The sequence below is a fragment of the Agelaius phoeniceus genome, chromosome 9 (assembly GCF_051311805.1).
Source record: "Agelaius phoeniceus isolate bAgePho1 chromosome 9, bAgePho1.hap1, whole genome shotgun sequence".
In the NCBI taxonomy this organism is placed as follows: domain Eukaryota; kingdom Metazoa; phylum Chordata; class Aves; order Passeriformes; family Icteridae; genus Agelaius; species Agelaius phoeniceus.
Window position 1 is genome coordinate 19,989,476 of NC_135273.1, and position 20,002 is coordinate 20,009,477.

Sequence of the window (20,002 nt, forward strand, 5' to 3'; positions counted from 1 at the left end):
GGAATGAATCAGGAAGATATCCCAGTTCCAAAGATCAGTATCAAGAGGCACAAAGTATTACAGGCTCAGTTGTTTGCTTCTTGACAGCTAAAATCTTTGAGGCCTGTACGCAGTGGAGGTGACTGTGATGAACTGTTATGCTGTCATTTGTAATGTGTGCTCATGGCAAGAAACTTTTGAAACAAGTTCAAACTTTACAAGAACTATTTCATTCTAAACTCCTCATAGCTCACATATGTTATAGAGTTCCAGCTGTATTACATGCCAAAAGAAGCTGAATAAATTTTCACAATAATTCAAAACTTTATCTTAATTTCCCACCTTTTACTGAACCAGATACTTCTTGTGTATTTTGAAGTGGGGTTCAAACAGAATAGTCTTAGGAGTCTCTCTAACATTTAGAAGTTGCTTAGACCATCCATGTACATGCATGTCATGGAGGCACCTGCATGAACAGTCTCTGTTGAGCCTTAGCTTCACCCCAAAGTCACCTCCACACTGGAGGTATTTCTTAACCAGGCCCATAGATTTCCATAGCCCCATGAGCAAGCAATTACCACAACTCTTTGTCTTGTTGATGATGTAGTGACAATAAACCTTTTGTGTGCATGAGATGAACATGGCCATGCTCTATGGCAAAGCATCCATTGATTTCAAGGCATTTTTATGTAAGCAAATTCTTGAGCCCCGTTTCAAAAGCAATAAAGCAGCATCTCTTTGTTTAACAGGGATAAGATCAAGGTCCTTGAAAAAGGAAGGAGCTGATGAAATGAAAGTTGATCTGCTGAGGAACTGGTATGAAATATGATCCATTACTAACTTTACCAAGGTTGTGTCAGTGCAGTTATAGCCATGCTCTGGGATCCTGCTGTTTCTTTTTAGAGATTGCAGAAGGTGGAGTGATCTGTGTCCAGAAGCTGCAGTTTTTCCATAACTTACATTCACAGCATGCACACACATTTCTGTCACAGGGTGTGTGATGTTCTTCTCATGGACATGACATTGTACTAATTAATCCTCTTTTGCTTCACTATCAGGAAACCATCACGTAGCAAGAAGGAAAGAGGAATGCTGCATGTACTTTGTGAAGAGGAGAGTGACTTAACAGATTTTAATGCAGTTTAGATTACACATCTCAGGGTGAGTTATCTCAGTTGTACAGTCAGTCTTCTATGGAAGGAGATCTTCCATAGAAGACTGACTGATTCACTGAGGTCTCTGGTACTTGCATTTCCTGGAAGGAGACAAAATTCTACAATGCAAACAATTTCTTCTCTAGTAACTTCTGTGAACCAAATTTGGATGTATTCTGGCCTGGTTTACTCTCATCATCAACATAACTCACAGGAAAGCATTCAGGAAGTCTAACCCTAGACAAGCAAAGGAAAAATTCTAACTTAGAGCTTTCAGAAGTCAAAAGTCCATACACAGATGATTCAATAGATTTGATACTGGTAACTAAAATAGTATCTGCAGTTAATTAGCAGCTCGAAGTTCCAACAGCACCCCGTGCTCCACAAAACACTGCAGGAGCTCTACTGAAACAGAATCCCAGGCTCACTTTCATCATCTACCAAATCTTATCATCCCACTGTGTGTGTCACACGGAGAACTGTCCTAAGGGCTTGATCCAGAGGTAGGTCTGTCACCGCCACAGGCTGGCAATAGGCACCTCCTTGGGAGTTCACAGCTTTTCCACTCTCCATTTGCCATTCAGAACTCTGTGCTTTCCTAGCCCCAGGGTTCCTCCTTAGCTCAGACTGAGTAGGATGTATTTCACGTCTTTGCTGAAGTAAATCACACAAATGCTTTGCATATTTGGCAAGCAATATCCTTCCCTAACATTTTCTATAGCTAGATGCCAAGTCATGCTGTTTTACTAACTCAGCTGCTGAAAATTAGAACAGCACTTTCCATAAAGCCCACACTGCTCCAAGACCTTAGTTTGAGGGGTTGGACATTGGCTCTTTTATTCTGAGAGGGTAACTTAAAGTTAATTGCCTCACCGTGAGGCCCTTTTGGTGGCATCAGCAGCCTTGAAGCAGTATTTTGTCACACACTCCAAGTGTAAACCACTCCTCACTCTTGGCTCCTGCACACAGAAAAATAGCCATGTTGCAGCATCTTGCAGCAAGTTGCCTTCCACCAGCATTCTTTGGGCTGCAGAAGGCAAAAGTCAGTACAATGCTGTGGTTTACCACTGACCATACATTATTACATCTTGTAACACACATGGTAATTCCCCAGAGTTGCAGAGAGGCAGTGCTTGATTAGGAATTGCTCCTGACAGGTGAAAACACTGTTGGCAATTAGTGGGGATTGCCATGCAAATTGCCAGCGGCAGGCAGCCTATTACCAGATATAGACCTGTGAGGAGAAGCACTGTGAAAACAGACTGAGTGCACTGTTACCTCCAGGGCTGGCTGCCAGTTCCAAATGTCAGGACTGTGCTACTGCAGGTCTCAGAATCCTGTCCACTGTAGGAGCCACTTGACATCTTAATAGGCTTGCCAAAACAAGAAGCATTAGCTATTCAAACCCCTGTTTCTCTCTTGCACCAACAAGTCTCTTGTTTTTTAAACACTGCTAACAGCACTTACTGACAATGCGGAAGGGTGCTCAGCACTCAGGAAAGCAGCCTTGCTTCTGTCAATGCCGGCATGATAAGTAAGGTGGAGAGGAAACAGAATGAAAATATTTAAGCCTTATTTAGTCTCAGCAAAACCTCTGGTAGTTCGGCCTGATCTACTGCCAACCCTCTACATCTGGACTTGGTTTCTGATGAAAGCATCTACAGAAACAAATAAAGTGATATATTCCAGTCCTAACTAATGAGCAAAGCTTAGAAATAGTCTGTCATGACAAATGGAAACTATTCTGTTACAAATAGTAAGAACTTCCACAGAGATGGGGTGGGAAAACTGCTCTAAGTGCTGAAGTCCTAGAACTCTCTTCTTAAAGGTAATTACAAGGGGAAGGGCAATGCTGCATTTCTGTCAGAACAAAATGATACATTTCTCTAACATATGTCATCTCAACAACTTCATAGTTGTCCTTTAAGGGACATAACTCCTTCTTGCTGAGACTAAGCAACAGTCCTCACTCTGTCAATGGAGAAATTCGAAGCACCAGCAGGATGCTTTGTCTCAATTCCCAAAGGAAACCACAAATAGCCCAATGAACTGTGTCTACAGTGCACTCAATTGTCAGCAGACTACTGGAATGACAAAGAGCATCCTTAATAATACAGCAAACCCTCTCCAGGTTCTGCTTCTCTAAATAAGCAAAGTGATTTGGGGTTCCATGTCTACAATAAAGATAAATATGAGTTAATTAATATGCTTATACAGCAAAGTGTTGACTCCCTTCAACAGAGACACTCCACAAGCATGCCTACAGGAGTATGTAAACAACATAATGAAGAAATTAGATGACTCTGAAAAGAATCACTCTCTACACAATAACCGCTCTAGGACAACAGGATCTTGAAGCCAGTCTGGGAGCAAGCAGAAGTCACCTCTATATCACAGCTTTATTGGACTGTGTGAAACAAGGTACCTGCTCAGTGTCTTGTGAAGAGGAACTCATCATACACGCATGGAAGCACCTTCCATCCAAACAGTCCCGACCAGGAAACAGCTCAGGTCACATCAGTGAAGCAATTCAGCAGATGACAGAGTGAAATCCACCATTACTAATAGACAAGGACACAGTATCTTACTACAACTCCTTCTTCCTCCCCCCTCAATAAGTTACTAAAAACAGAACACAAGCCCTCCTGATGGAATGATAAATTTGGTCTCCTGACATTCTCTGTGTCAAGGAAAACACAGTATGACTTGGATACCAGCAGGTACAGGTTACAAAAAGCTGAAAAACGAGAACTTGTCCCTGCAGCTATTTAGCTCTGTGTCCATGACCTCTTTCACTGAACAGAATTAAGTAGTACTGTAATTTTTAGGATGTAAACAGCTACAATTCTGGAGTTCTGAAGAAGGACACCCCTTATGCAAAGCCATTGGACCTTACTAAATAGATTTAACTTTACCTCAGCTTGTTCTGGATACTTATATATTTTGAAAATTCATAATGATAAGATTTCAACAATTATGTGATATGTTCAGAGCAGAACTCCTAATTAACAACTGTACACACGCTAAAAGGCTAAATCCCACTCAGGTCTAAGTAACCACTGAAGATATGCACTCAAAGCATTTGTAACACAAAAAATCTAATATTTTTAAATTCTCAGAAACTTTAGATCTTGCATAAATCTGTAGTTTTCATTATCTCTTCATGACCCAGAACTTTCTATTTCCCAATGTGACCAGCTATTCATTGCTTTCCCACAGTAAGAATCCTCAAAAAAACTCATGTTGCCAAAGTGTGGCTTGCAAATCAGCACATACACACACAGGACATTCATAAATCCTCATTCAAGATGCTATTAATTCTAAACATGGACATTTCACATGAACAAACATGAGAGACAAATAGTAATGGTAGGATCCTCTTCACCTAACTGGAATTAGTAAAATGTCAGGCATGCAGACAGTTGCCTCTGTAGTCAATGGTGAGCGACAAGGGCTTTGAAGGGACAAGTAATCCTGTTCTACAAAGAACACATAAGCTGGAACAAATCACCACATGGCAGTGCTTTTATTTCTCTACTCATTATGGAAAGGGCCTAGAAACCTAGGGGTTTTTAACAGAGATGTGAATTTCCTCTAGGAATCACAGCAATAAAATCTCTGTCACAGCCTCAGGTGGCAGTAGCCAAGATCATGACATGTGGATCACAGCACACAGGCAGCACCACACATTTGCAGGGCTGTTCTCATTCCCTGCAACATGGAGACACTTAATCCTTTACAGAAGGAAAGGGAACAACTGGCACTGAACAGCCCCACAGGTTTCTTCTCCCATCAGAACAGTATATGCAGAGCTGGGTAGCATCAGCTTGTAACAGACTTAAATGTGTGGGTTTTAAAGTTGTGGCTTGTGTTGGCAGTAAGATCGTTTGAAGCCAACCATATTTGGGGTCACAGCTAAAGGAGTCGATTCCAGACTGGAAATATGGTTGTACTTAAAATATAGACCAATATGGGCTATGCTGGAATATCAAGATCCTGCAGCATTAGGATTACTAACCAAATGGCAAGCAGCACAGTTCCTTGGTGAAAGTGGAAGGTGGTAAAACAGCAGTTTCATAACAGGGTCAACCTTTCACCTTCACAAAGTTCCCATGGGACTGTGTGGCTGTGCATTCAAACTAACTAAAGTCCTGGCACCCCTCTCTGCTCTGACAGAGACGAGGTCAGGGCCCATCTCATAAAAGCTGTGTTAGGGTCTATATTCCTCAGAGAAAAAACCTGCATCCTGGCTTCAGCCATAGTCCTAAGGATGGTCATTAATTACTGATGGTCTCTGGATACAACATCCTCAGAGTACTGGGAGATCTGGACAGCTGTACAAATTGTAATAGTGTAGCCAATGAAGTGTAATGCATTTAAACATAAGCTGTGTAACATGTGCTGCGCTGGACACCAGAGAAGGTAAGTAGCCCTCTCAGTTAGTAACACAGTTACCAGGAAAGTGCAGATTTACTCATTTCCAACCTGCTTTACTGCTCCTGTGCTAACAAACCCAAGGCAGTCTTCACTAACTGTAAAATCAGGCTGCATTTCAGGAACAGTCAATATCAGCTGTATTTAATAGGCTGTTCTGGTGGATCCTGTTCTGATGTTGACAGATAAAAAATACAACACCAAAAGAAAGAAATATAGATTATGTCCATGAAAGTTGTACATTATCGATCATGTAAATCCAGAGAACATTACAGAATGGAAATGGAATGAGGCGTTTCCTGAAGTAACATTTTAGACCATGACCTTTTTTGCACCATACTCATCTATTTAAAGAGATGGCAAAAGCCCTCTGTCACAAGGCAACCCCACACTTGCACAGAATAACCATGCTGCATTTTTTATTTACTATCTGATTTTGCAATTTTGTACACAAACAGCCTTTTCCAAGCAAGTCCACTGACTGCAAGGCAGTTGCTCATGTAGGCAGAGATTTCTCTTTCAGGCAAGGGTTTTTAGGCATCTGTTAGTACATGTTTGTATGTTCCAATTAAATTGAATGCTTACTATTGTAGTCTCTGAACTTATATAACTATTTCAGCTCATGTAACAATAACACTTAAAATATATTTTTATTTTTATTCCTGCTAACAGTTGTAGTATAAATTGAGTGATGTGATCCTAAGCTACAGAGTGGTATTAATTTGAGCTCTAGAATACCAAAAGGAGAAGAAAAGGCAGTTCATCTGGGTAACAAAATGCTTCATTATCAGTCTGCAAAATACACGTGACATTTAGAAGACAGTGATCCTCATATCCTTTTGAACTTTTACAAGGATCTGTTACAAAATACCATTAACAACTGATAGATTCTTGTAGCGTTGGGACAGAAACAAATTGGCTCCCACCAAGAGTCTCGTGACCTGCAACATGGTTAACACGGAGCCAGCACCTCCTGCAATGGTACAGTCCTGCACAGCAGCAGTCCTCAGCATATGTGAGGCTCTTAAATTAATGAACAACACATCATCTTACTAAACTGAATTGCCTGAATTTAGGATATTTCTCATTGAGATAAAATACAATACAAAGTTTTTACTGATGAGAAGGTTAGTTCAAGTTAATGATAGAAGTGGACACTTAGGCAGCCCTGGACATCTTCAAACAGCTGGACAAACATTTCATTAGCTTTGTTGCATTTGTAGGTAAATGAAGTAGGTACATGATACTAGGCTTATTTTTATAGTAGGAAAGCTGAAGCTGAAATTATTTAAAAGTGAATCTGTTTAATCTTTCTTCCACTGAAGTCACTGGAAAAATTGTCAGTCACATATTTGCATTTCCATGGGATCCCTTTATATTCCTGTGGTAGGGCAAAAAGCCTAGTTTTAAGTATCTTGACCCTGCCAGGCAGTGTAATGGAGTCTTAGTGGAAATAAGAATTAGGCCTCCATCAGCTTGAATAGGAATAGATTTACATACAAATTTACATTTACAACTGCTGTGTGCTTTTGAAAATTCCATCCAAAACAAGTAGATTATTTGACCAATAAGACCAACAGGCTTGTGACAGACAGTAGAACAACTCAGTTCATCTGACATTAGTGAGCACTAGACCAAATCAAATCCCTCAATGTGTTTCTAGCTTGGAAGAGGGCTCAGTTACACAGAAGTCTTTAAATTATTTTAAAGGACATTTTTAAAATAGAAATGGTATACAACATTTGATCCAATGCTGATGACCTATTACCAAGCTGCTCAGTAAGTGCTGTCCATGACAAGCTACTTTAGGGGGAGAACAAGATAGATATGCAAAGGTTTCCCACCATTAAAAGACCAATAATATTAACCAAGTTATTTCAATAATGTGTGTACAAGATGAACAAAGGCAGAAAGGCTGAAGGAATCTTGTAGAAATAGGATTCCAGAAAGGATCCTGGCTAAGAAGGTGGGCCTGAATGGAGGGAGCATTGAGGCTATCTACCTTTGCTGGATATCAACCCACTGCATGTACTCTATATGGATACTTAATTTCTCTAGCTTCCAGCATGATTATGACTGAGAAATGCCCCGCATGAATATATATGTATGACTTGGGGTTGAAACTCTGTCTCAACAAAACCACCCAAGTTTGTTTAGAATTCTATCAGCTCGGTAGGTTGTTCCCTCCCTCCTCCCCCTTCCCCCCCCTCCCCCTGCCATCAGTGGTTACACTTTAACCATGTATGGAAGAGTTTCCAGAGGCCTGAGCCATTAAAACCTACAGAGAATACAAGAACTTGGCAAATATGAAATAAAAGCATTTTAAATGGCTGTGAGACAGCATGCTTCCCCTTGCTACTGAAAATGTGATAGATGTGCTCCCATTTCTGTGTAGGAGGTCATAATCTGAGGTTTTTGGACAAGTCTATAAACTTAACTACACACAGTGTGCCCCCAAAGCTGTTTGAATACAGACCAGCACATCAAAACCTGCAGGAAATCTTTTGGTATTATTTAAAACAACAAAACAAACAAACAGCTACACAAACACAAAAAACCCTACACCCCAACACTTAAAGCAGTAGTGCTGTGTGCTATCTGCAGACAAGCTTTCTGCCAAGCTTGTATATGCCAAAAACTATGGTTATTCTTGGACAATTTCTTATTTACAACCCATTAGTGTGCACGGAACAGTGAAGTTCTGCCATTTTTAAGAGTCACAGGTCACAAGAAGACCACTAACACATCTCCTCTCACAGCACATGATTTATGGGGAAAACGTTACAGCTATCTTCCTCTTCCCTATAAGAAACAGACATTAAAGAAAGAAACAAAAATCCAATACAACATTAACAAAATATGCAGGACACAGGAGACATTGTATAGAAGCTTACACAATGATAAGACATTACCTAGAGGCATGTGGAATTTACCATGGGCAACATTCTGCCCCTGATAATACTGTAAGGTGCAAAGAGAATTAATGAATAAGTTTCCCCTCTTCCTCCATATTTTAGAAGACTACCAAACCTGCCTTTAGAAAAACAGATTTTCTGATGATGCTCCCTTTCAAACCTTTTAGGATGTTCCGATTCAGAGAGTTGCTAAGTAATCGCAGTTCAGTGGAATATCTCCTCCCTAAAGATAATTCAGAGGGACTCACACAGAGCTCATTAAGGAATTCAGGAAATCTAAACTTTATTCCCAACCTTCTGCAATCACTGCACTAGAAAGCAGCATCTCATTTTCTCAATTAGAAAAAAGAACTAAAACTGCTGGTCTCCTTGTCAAATGTTTAAGAACTTAATCAATACCCTATAAAAGCTCTGAACTTCCATCACTGTATTGAGTACTCAGTCTCTCCATCTGAAACCAATCAGATTTTGACATTTATTTTTCATACTCTCCTGGAATATTCCAGACAACATTTATATCAATTCCACCACAGAATCATGATTCAAGAGCAGAGACTTACTGCTGTATCAACCCAGAATGATCAATTTCAAAAGCTGTTAGTCCAAGTCTCAGTTCTATTGCTGTAAATCCAAGTCATGGCCCTCATCATGGAATCTGATCAATGTCCCTACCTGCAGCCATACAGATCCCAAACAGAAAGTGTGCCTTTTTCTGTCCAGTCACAAAATAATTTAGGAAGTGTAACACAGAAAAATATAGGTCCTAAGTGATTTCCCACTGCCATTTGACTTCTGAAAGCATCATTAATGATTCCTTTACTTCTAAGAACCCCCCTTCTCTCCTACCAAGCCATTGTGACTTTGTGACATGAATAATTTGGGAAGAATAAGAATACTGTATATATTGAAAGAAAAATGCACCTATACCTTTTTAGTACTTCATGAATGACAGCCTTTCTATGCATTCTATTCTTCAACAAATTAATTAATTTCATGAAATGTTTAAAGTATCACGTCTACATCACGTGGAAAATCATAGTCCAGTAATACCGTCTAGAAATCTTTTTCTATTTTGTCACATAGAACATATTAGGGCACTGAGTGAGGATGAAAACTCTGAAGAAGTGTGTGAGAGCAAGCTGCAAAAAAGATTAGCAAAGATTTGAGTGCCAAAAGCTTCTCATAACCTGGCAAAATTATGAGATATAGACAAAAAAAACCCCAGATTTCAGACTCTATTCTCTGTAAAAATTAAGAGGGTCCTAGAAGTCTTGGTTGCTCAGAATATATAACTGTGGGAATTCAAAAACTAATCAAGTCAGGGCTGGTTGGGATTTCTTATAAAACAGGACAGCCTAAGTAAGTTATGTGCTCTTGGTCCTGGGGAACCTACCACATACAGAGCCAACAGATTTTAATGAAATCTAAAAATAATTTTAGAAGTTATATTAACACATAATCATGTGCTAAACATTACTGTAGTATGCATGGTAAGGGACATCAATATTTAAATCTGTGCTTCCCTCCCTTTAGGTATTACCAGAAATTACAATCAAAAAGAAGAGACAAATCTCTCGTTTCTCTGTATTGATTGAAGAGAAGAAAAAAAGACATGCTCTGTGTGACAGATATGACTCTTCTCTATTAAAGCTTTCAGCAGTTCTTTAATTCAGTATATGCTTTTATATGGATAAATAAAGATAAAGCAGTTACCTGAAAGGTTTTTGTAGTACAATATTTTTTATCACAGCATTACCTAAAGGTCCAGTCAAATCCTATCCCTAATGTGCTAGGTGTTATAAAACTAGACACCTTACCAGACTATACAGACAAACGAAGTATCATTACTGCCTGTCATTCATAGGCAGGGAAATTTAATGAACACAGATGAAATAAAATGCTACAGATCACACAGAGTTTATTATATTAAACTTGCTCCTCTTAGTGAGCCTCAGTTCACTGCCAAAGCTCATTTTCAGCTGCCACAGGGGAGGCTGGACAAGGCTGCTGTGCCCAGTTATGCCTCCATGCAGTTATTCCTCTCACTCGTTGGCCACAGACCATACGTGTGCAAGACAGTAAATCATCATATGATGGCCATATAGAGAGGGTATTTTACATAAGGGGAGACCATTCAGTCACCTCAAAGGAGTCCCAATGGAAGTCTCTCCTGCAGAGCAGGCAGTAAGCTCTCTACAAGATGCTTTAAAAGCTATTAGCCACTCTGGGTTCTGGCTCTTCCTCTAAATGATTGCCTCTGTTGAACTGCATGCCTTAGGAAGTTGCAGAATAACAAACTTTGTCACTTAAATGTCAAGAAAATATTCTGAAAAAACTTTAAAGAAAACTGAGTCATGGTGTTAAGGGCTGCTCAGCCTCCTGAGCTCAGACCATTAGCAGCCATCTCAAGTCACAGATGGGAGAACTGGGAAAGCACTTACGGGTGCTGCAGAGTGGGATTCCACCTGGGAGCAGCAGCAGGGAGTCTTTTATGTGCAACAGTTTATAATGTAGCTCCAGCCTTTCAGAGTGACCATAAATTAGTAAGCAGGAGGATGAATACCTAAAGGAAGCATTAAAGTTTAAGTCAATCATGAGAAAGAGACAGGGTTACTATCTTCAGCTATCACCCAAATCTATCTAAAACCAAGGTGGTTTTAAATGATCCTGGATCTACTATAACCTCCCTCTGCTTAATTTAATCTTGGTTTTCCCAACTAGAACAGAGGGGCTGTTCGTACCCTGGAGCTATGCCAAAATGAAATTAATTTCTTTGGCTAATTTCTTAAACCAGAGCATGTGGAAGAACTCCAGTATCCAAAAGCAGTTGCTGGGCTCTCTCCACAACATAGGCTACTTGTGGCCATGCTGCCATGCCAATCTCAGGTGAGGACAGATGCAGGTGATTATTGCAAGGACAGATGCAGGTGATTCCTGGAGTAGAATAAAACTGGAAAACGAGAATGAAGAACCTGCCCTGATATCAACCACTATGCTTGTCTCAAAATCCAAGCATCTGGATGAAATGAAAGAACTCCCGTATTTATGCCAGAATAACTAAGAAAGACCTAACCCTAGGTCTCATTCAAAATGTTTGAAATGTGCTACTAATTATTGAGTCAAATCATCAAGTTTGAGTCTGGCCCTAAATTGTTCCAGCTGCAACTGAGAAATCTAGAATCAACTAGCCAATTAGTTAGTTAGAATCAACTAACCCAAACTTAAGTTTCAAAGGCTTAAGGTCATCCTTGACTTTCTGTTAAATTAAGACAATAATTTAAGCCACAAATTAATTAAATCATTAACAGGCTTAAAAATGAGCCCATCTTACTTCCAGTTTAAGTTTAAAAAAATCTCAACTTGAATTTGCAGTTTATGCATGGCATCTCTGACTTTTTTTTCAGGATATTCATTTGGGGAAATTTAACAGGCAAGAGATGCCTATCTGAGAATGGGATTGATCAGGAATGCAGTTACAACAGAAAGAATTTCAGCAGACCATAAAAGAGAAAGAGGAAAAAAAAAAGAAAAGCCTACTACAAGAACAGTCGAGCAAAACGCAACCGTAGTGAGTTTGGGCTGTTTTCCAGTACTCCAGGGGGAATTCTGCTATTTGCTGAGTTCAGTGAACATAATCTAGCACAGAAGGAAAAAAAAAGTGCCGCTGCTTTCACCATTTTCTCAGTTCAGCTTCATATGAGAAATCATATAAAAGACAGAAAAATTATTGTATTATTATGACAGCACACAGAGGCTTGCAAAGCAGATGTTCTCAGCAGACATAAGAGAGACTGATTGGACTCTGAATAAAACTACACAACCAGAATGAAAAAAATTAACTCATTCAGCTGGCAGAGATGAATCAAGAAGTAGGGGACTCAAAAAGTAGTTTGGAAATAACATCTCTAGTGATAAGTCAGTCTCATTTTGTTAAACAGCAAAAGGGAAGCAATACTTTCCACTACACTTCATAGACAGCACTATTTGAGTTATTTTCCTCCAAGAATCTCAGTATGCAAGTTTAAGGAAATTAAAAATTGTTCAGAACATACACAAACAGTTAACAGGAAATATAAAAATTAAGTAATTGAAACAAAATCTACCCCCAAAACCAGCATATACTCCACAAGTTATTTATAGCAGAAAATTTATACGAGATTGGAAAGGTCCTAAACCTTCTGCAGTTTTAAATACTTACTTCTTGCTGCCAAAATCACATCAGTGGAATATCCAGGAAAATTTTTAAAATATTGCATTAAGGAGCTTGACTAGCTGAGAACATGATGCAGCCTTTCCTTTGGACTGTCCAGCCATAGGCATTTACTCATTCAACAGAAGCACAGAGAGTGATCCTGTAGTGCAGCCTTTTACATAGGGATACCAAAAAGGGGGGAGGGAGGGGAAAGCCCTTCCCCAAAGACTTAGTTCAGCCCACTCACTAAAATAGAGTGGAAACAGCCCCTGTAGAAAGGAAGAGGTTGTGTAAGCAATTTTTTGTTAACTTTCATAGGTGTAAACTCATTTCATTCTGGAGTCTCAGTAAGAAAAATAATTTTTCTTTTGAACGTCACTCTTCATCTGGCATTGCTCTTTAAGAAAGTGACTCTAGCTCCACTTAATAATAAAAATAACAGTGTATGGTGAGCTCTTAGTTTTCAAAATCATTACATCTCACTAGGGGAAAACAGATCCCTAACATATCTCCCTCTCCACCATGCAAGCTCCAGTACAAGTACACATGTGCTTTATAACGCTTGAGTCTTCACACAATGTAATATTAATCTCAAATCACTTCCCACAAGAAGTCCCAGGCAAACAACAAATATGAGCTCACTGATAGCAACATTTAGAATCGATAGTGTGTCTCCTAAAGATTAGCACCTCAAAGTTAAAACCAGATAAAGAACGGAGGAAGGAGGTAAGAACAATGAAAGCTGCTCAAGTGCTTGACCAGGAGACACTGGATAAACAAGGATTCTTCAGTCTGGGAAAGAGTTGGCAGAGGGGAGATGAGAGAGTGTTCTATTCAATCGTGAAATGCACCAAAAATGCTAATCTGGGAATGGCAGCCCATTCCTTCTGGTAACAAGAACCAAGGGACACTAAACCAAATATTTAGGCAGAAGTTTTAATACAAACAAAAGGAAGTTATTTTTCACATCATTCATGGAATGATTGCAGAGCTTGTTGCTCATGATCTTGTAGAAGTCCACTCTGTGAGCAAACTCAAAAAAATGCAATTAAAAAAAATGAAAGAACAGTTCTAATCCTAGAATTTTTGGCTTGGGAAGCTATCAACCACAAGTTACTGGAAGGTGTGGATATCTCAGGTATGGTAACAATTTGAACTTTCCCTCTACATGAATCCTTCCCCTAAACCAGTGACACTGACCACTGCCAGAGCAGCAGTCTACGTTGGAAGGATCTTTGAACCACAACTGTGCCCATTCTCATACTTCTATTTATCTAGTTTTCACAACACTCCTTAATGAGAAATTGTCTGTATTATTAGGTCCATTTCACAGATGGGGAATTAACTATCTACATCAAGGCCCTGAGTAGAACAACTTTTTGGAAATTTTTACTGGTAACCACAATTCAGAAGGTATGTACTATCCATAAAAGTCGTCCTGAAGGGACTTTCTACTTCTAAAGGGCAGCACCCTTTCAAACTGTTGGACTTGTGACTGTTCCCTGTTCACTCCAGTACACCCACTCTACTATCGACTTTCATGGCCAAAGTTATTTACTAACAGGAGCTTTTCCACAACGATTTCAGCAGCTATTACTCCTATTTTCTGCTCTCTCTTTGCCTACAAAAACTAAAGCATGCTGATAGTGAAATCTTACTGCAGCAAACCTATTTGCTGCAAATAATACATATGTGCTTTTTATATATTATCAAATAGCATTTTTTGGTATAAGGCAAGCTGATTGTTCTTAGAGCAGCAACTAGCAAATAGATTGTGCAATCAAAGTTGTTGTTTTGTTGTTTGCTTTTTTTTAAAAATAAGAGATATATTTTAAAAATACTCTCAGAGTGGCCATTATGCGGTAAAAGGGTAACTGTCCCCTGGCCTTGCTGGTACAACAGCTTGTCTGAATTAATACTGAGAAACAAGATACTTTTATGCAAAATGAGTAAATTGACTTGAGATTTTTTTCATATCAGGTCTGAGAAAATCAGACAAAAACCCTGTTTCACTTCTGTGCTCCTAATTTTAAACAGAGGCTTCAGAGCTTTTTGTCTGTCTCAGTGTGTTTAATGTTTCCTGGAGGCCTGCAAAGGCATGCAAAATATTTTAGTTCAGGGCCTCTATATGGTTGTAATAGGAAATAGATGTCTCCCTTAAAGAGAGGGGTTCGTATAGAAACAGATTATCTGAACGACAGCAGAGTCTTAAGTGTTTATTTCAAAGGGAAGGAAAGGACAGATAAATATTTACTGCTTTCTGTCCACATTGTAAAATACAGACACTGCCCATTTTCAGTTACTTCTTGTTTAGTAATCCAGGTTATTGTTTATCCTGCTCTCTTGGTCAGGATTTGTCTTGATGTTCAAAAAAGTTCTGATGCCATCATTGACAGATATATGCTTTAAGCTGCAGAAGAGTTTCACAAAGAGAAAGCTGCTTTCTAAAATGTGGGCTGGTCAAGATCTTTATGTTTGTACAAGATGTGTGGTCACCAGAAATGAATCACAGACTTTTTGGTCTACCTGGGAAAATGCACATTTCCTGTGTAAGGCTCACTGAAATAGCCTTTTGGAAGAATGCTGAAATAGCCTTTTGGAAAAAATCTGAGCGTTCCAATGCTAACAGGCTGAAAAATGGTGGAGACACAAATGTAAAGAAGGGTTCACTTCTTACTCCTATCCCCTCTCTCACTTGACCCAACCTGAAGGGTAAGTGCCACCCCTCCCCAGCAGGGTAGAGCATGATAGAACAAGAACAGATGTTCTCTTTCCTCCTGCACAGACCTTAATCAATAATCTTCAGGTCCTGATCTTTGATCCATTTGTGGCAGGAAGCTTTGAGTCTGAGTCTCCTATTCCTGTCAGATCCACCCTTTCTCCTTTTCACTCTCTCATGTACCTACTGATAGAGAACCAACAGAATTAAAAGTAACTTTGGGACAATAACAATTTCCTAGATGCAGTCTTATCTTCCCTATTTCACAACTTGACTAAAACGCATGAGATCTCTCTTCCTCACCCCTTCTTTCTCTCTTTTAATTAAAAGTGGCATGGTAAATCAAGAGGAATCCAGAGGGGCTTAGAGTAAATCTTCCTTTAGCTGCAACTGCACTCTTATATAAGAAGATATTAAGGAAATGAGTGATGGAGTTAAGTGCAGTAGGTGCAACTCAGTGGAATTTGGTTATCAAAACAACAGCCAAGGGGCAATCATACATTCTGTTCAGCAGATGAATGAGAGATCAATACCAATGGGACATATTCTGGGATGCTTCTGTATGCACAGGCATTCCTCTTCACAAAGCAACTTTATTAAAATCCCCTAAAATAAGCAGACTTCTGATAATTCAATAGCTGGATAGGAAGTCCCGAAGGTGTTACAGAGGAAAATGGTCATTCAATAAATACCATTTTCCTCTGAACAAAGTACTTTAGCACAAAGACTTCAAACACAAGTGTTTTTACAGATCTGGAAAGTTGCTGTCATGTTTGAAGGTGCAAATGGATAACCTTCAGCAGGCCCAGTTGATGAGAGTCACACCTGTGTTATGAGCTCAAACAGCATAATAAATTTTTGCAGCAACTGTAATCCAACAAGATTTTCTGTGCAGCTCCTCAGAGTTTTCACCTTGTCTCATTTTAAAAATACATAATTTTTTAAAGTAATAAATCAAGTTTGGGATACCAGTGAATTTCTCCCAAATCTGTTTTCTCTTTACCTTCTTTTCCATTGGGTGGAGCAAAGAGATGAAAAGGAAAGGAGAAGAAAGCTATTTAGATCAAGGAAGAGGAAACAGAAGAAAGAAGAACATTTTTTTCAGGGAAAGGAAGGGATCTCAAAGCTGAGAAGTGAAAACTTTCTGTCTCATTCTGGAAACATAATGCAATTAATCCTGACATTAAAACAGAAGATCTTCTTTTGCCACATTTTGTTATACAATTCACATCACCTTCTGGAAACATACATAATTATTCAAATTCAATACTGAGAGGGAGAGGGGAGTTGCACTATAAATGGACTAGATGGCCAAATGCACCAAAACAACAACCTTAGATTTTTGGTTCTGGAATGGCATGCACTGTATTACTAGTGATGCTATTATCTCTGGAAAATTCACAGTGATTTTATTAATACTTTAATTATTAACTTAAGATACATAAGATTATTAAGTTTGGCTTTAGACCAATGTTTCTATGACATAATCAAGGTGTCTATGGGATCTTTCCCAAATTCTGCCACACTGTACTTTTTCAATCCATTTCTACAGTCTGTCTTGAAAAACAGCTTTGTGTTTGCACAAAAATATCACCAAAAACTGTTGGTGAACAACATCTATCCTGACTGGTCTCTCATCACAAATCCCTAAAAAGTGGTAAAGGGCTCCTGCCCTTTAACTAGCATCTGCAGGCTAATCAATGGGCCTGAGAAACCAGACACAGCCCTAGATTCTAAATGCAATACTTTTGGATAAGCTCTCAATTCTCATTTTCAGGCTAACATGTACTAACATGTTCCTCAGCAATGTTACCATCTAAAGAAATGAGCATTTCTTCAACAGAGAGCAGCAAGTTGTCTATGCCCTGCACTTTACATGACCATGGAAGATAAAGTTCATTTTGACTGAGGTCACCACAAACTGCAAGGCTTAATCTGAAGTTCCATGGGATATTTTAATACTTTCCCTGAGCAGAGAAGGTCCACATTTTTCAGAATCCATTAAAAAAATGCACACTCTTTATGGAACCAAACTGAGATTGACCTAACTTGGACAACTGGCTGGCTGAGGCACTGTGATCGAGCATCTTAGATGCTGAGCAGAACCTCAACAGTCTCAATCTGTTCAGTGGATTATGAAGCCTCTCCCTTCCTGCTCCCTTCCCCACCCACCCTGAAAGCACTCTGCTTTGGGAGCGGCTGTTCTCACCAGGGAAGCGAAACTTTCTTTTAATGTGGTTCATGGAAAGTTTAGCTGGTTTTCTTTCTCCAACCCACCTAGGCTGGAAAAAGACATTAGTCCCAACCAAAAACCAGTATAATAACTGGCCATCTGTGGACAGTTCTTTTCAACTTGCAAGGAAGCAATCCCACAATTGCAATTTCTTGTGTCTCATTATGATAATGGTGGCGTAGCACAACCACGGAAAGAGCTGAACTGGAATTGAGTATAATTATTGTACAAGCACTTTCAGATGCCTTCATCCAAAAAAAGGAAAACAGGGATTAGATCAATTCTAGGAGTCCTCTAAGTATAGGAAGAACTATACCAATAAATTCAAGGGTAATAGAGGCAATGGGCTGCATAGGATGAATTTTGTCTTTAATGATACACCATGGGATATAGAAACTGAGCTGTGCAGTATAAACAGTACAACCACGAGGCATAATGAATGGATTTATTTCTGATCCAAAGTCTGCTATCAGTAACATGTATTATGTTACTGCTTTCAATGAGCTTTGGATCAGTCTCCCATGAGCACCATGTAAAGGATATGAAGTCAGACAACGAGAGAAACAAGGACAGCATAATTTCAGCAATGTATGTGGGGGTAAAATTTACTTTCCAGAAAAATAGGACCTGGGAGATGCTGCATATTATCAGATCACTGATTTACATAAAGCAAAAGCTTTAATCAGTACCAGAAGCCTCAGGGTCACATACAAAAAACCAATCAGTAATTCCAGGAAAGCTGCAGCTGGGTATCCCTCCTGTTTGACAAAGGCACATAGTAGCTTCCCCATGTCTGTGGGGCTCCATTTTTTTCTTTGCTGGGTAAGTTTTCAGCTAGATTCATTCTCAGTTCACCTGATCATGTCACATCAACACTAGAGCCAGCAAAAAGTAAAGGTGAAGTTGGGACAGGGCCATATTCTTTCATAGCAGCCAGGACTTAAATGAGTTTACACCAGTCCTGAAACCACAGATCCACAGAAGAACATAAAAGATCTTTTATAGTTCAGTGCAACAAAGTAAAAGCCAAGAGAACAATGGTTCAAGAAACCAGGTATTTGGGAATAAGTAAGCCTGTACTTCCAGAGCAATGCACTTGGCCCTTCTAAAGAGCAAGAAACAAAGATCTGAATTGACTCCCAAGGAAGAGAGGAAGGTCTCAAAGCCCTAATCTAGCCCTAATCTATTCCTCTTTGGCTGGCTTAACGTTCTCCAGGCAGATAATTTTCCTCCTGATTACAGGGTGATATATCCCCCTCCATGAAGGACACAATTTCTGATACAAGGTTCTGTATGTTTACCACCTACCCTGCTTTCAGCACAAATCCAAGGAAAGCACCCTGCTCCTTTCCCTGGGATGAGTCTAACTCAAAGGCAGTGCACTACCCACAGACACTCCAAATTTACACTTTCATTCTAGACCAGAGTGATCTCTTGGTCACAAAATTGCAGTCTGGGTCCCCCCTCTGCCTAATTCTTTGATTTATCTGAAGCCTTATCCTAGCTCTGTCTCCTTTTCTCTCCTGTTTATTACTGCAGCCCTGGTGGTCCCTGCACATTGCACAGCTGCTCCTCCTTCCCTCCTAACTCTAAAATGCCTCCTTGGACCAGATGTTTTCCACGTGTTCCACTCTCTACTTTCTTCCCCACCCCCACCTATTCCAAGGCAAGTAACAATCTATCTCCTTGATCCTTCAGATCCAATCCTAAAGTATCCCTTAATCAACTTGTCCAGCTTGGTTCTGTGGCAGGCAAAAAACAGGTCTCTGCTTTTTCCTCCATGATAATACATGGGCAGAAGACAAAAATAAGCCTTAACCTTGGCACTGCCTTTAGTTTCCATTTTACCTTCAGATGATCAGCTTTGGCTTTGGTATTTTTTTGGCTTTCTTGCTGGATTAAATTTTATTTCTTGGAAATATTTTGTTAAGCACAATTAATATCTGTATCACTTGCCACTTTTCCTTCTAATCATCCTTATGTTTATTAGCTGCCACTGAAGGTTTATTTACAGGTACAATTGTTAAGTTCATAGGTACTTCACAGGTCCCATCCCCCTTCTCTGTGACATTTTCCACTCTCCATCTGTCTTTCCTTGGCACCAGTGCCTGCAGTGGCAGTAGACATTTATACAAATTACCACCACTCTGTTTCATCTCTCAAAAATCGGTTTCAGTATCAGCCCAATTCAAGCCAGTTTCACAAGCTTTTATTAACTATAGATCAGACCTAAATTCATTGAACTCCACCTGGACCAGTACTGTAACACCCATTTTAAGGTACTAAAACTTCCAGCCACTTCAGGTTTTGCAGGAAAGGGATGGCGTTTCCCTCCTCTCCTGTGCAATGTAATGTTTCTCTGAGCAGGCCTACCCA

At 39.6% G+C, this 20,002-nt stretch overlaps 1 protein-coding gene across 6 annotated transcripts in view; it reads right to left on the reverse strand.

Annotated features, from left to right (window-relative positions):
* SORBS1 (sorbin and SH3 domain containing 1) overlaps nucleotides 1-20,002 on the reverse strand; it is a 157,649-nt gene that overhangs the window by 92,485 nt on the left and 45,162 nt on the right. Inside the window, exon 3 of one of the 6 annotated variants that reach the window (XM_077183170.1) lies at nucleotides 3,559-3,694. The exons of 4 other annotated variants lie outside the window; for them this stretch is intronic. The gene's annotated coding sequence lies outside the window, so the exon portion shown is untranslated. Of the gene's footprint in view, nucleotides 1-3,558; nucleotides 3,695-10,923; nucleotides 11,046-20,002 lie in introns of all 6 variants that reach the window. One more of the 6 variants, XM_077183169.1, reaches the window with a different exon arrangement.